This window comes from Meleagris gallopavo, unplaced genomic scaffold (genome assembly GCF_000146605.3).
Source record: "Meleagris gallopavo isolate NT-WF06-2002-E0010 breed Aviagen turkey brand Nicholas breeding stock unplaced genomic scaffold, Turkey_5.1 ChrUn_random_7180001907292, whole genome shotgun sequence".
Classification (NCBI taxonomy): domain Eukaryota; kingdom Metazoa; phylum Chordata; class Aves; order Galliformes; family Phasianidae; genus Meleagris; species Meleagris gallopavo.
Window position 1 is genome coordinate 1 of NW_011170273.1, and position 449 is coordinate 449.

General features: G+C 67.5%; 1 pseudogene; it reads left to right on the forward strand.

Moving 5' to 3' along the window:
* Positions 1-22: 22 nt before the first annotated feature.
* On the forward strand, positions 23-441 carry LOC104916500 (annotated as a pseudogene).
* The last annotated feature ends 8 nt before the right edge of the window (positions 442-449 follow it).

The following is a 449-nucleotide window of genomic DNA, read 5'->3' on the forward strand; positions in this document are numbered from 1 at the left end:
CCATACCCCCCCCTCGCAGCCCCTCCCGTGTCCCCTCCCCCCAGGCTCTGGGGGACGCCGTCGGGATGGCACTGTCACCTCCCTGTCACCTCCCCTTTGTGTCCCCAGGCGCAGCAGCCGGCGGCTGATGGCAGCATGGAGGAGCATCCGGAATCGGCGGTGACCAAAACGGAGGCGGAGGGATTAGCGGAGCGTTTCCTACAACTGGAACGGGAACACAACTCGCTGCTGAGGGAGCTGCCGCCCTTCGGGGCCCCCGTCAGCCACGTTTACAGCCCCCTGGATTACGCCTGGGAGCCTCACCGTGACTTCGTGCGCCGCTATTGCCGCGGCCCCAAGAGAGTCCTCTTCCTCGGCATGAACCCCGGCCCCTTCGGCATGGCCCAGACTGGGGTGCGGCTGGGGAAACTGAGGCACGGCGTGGGGAGGGGGTGGGAGGAGGTTTGCTT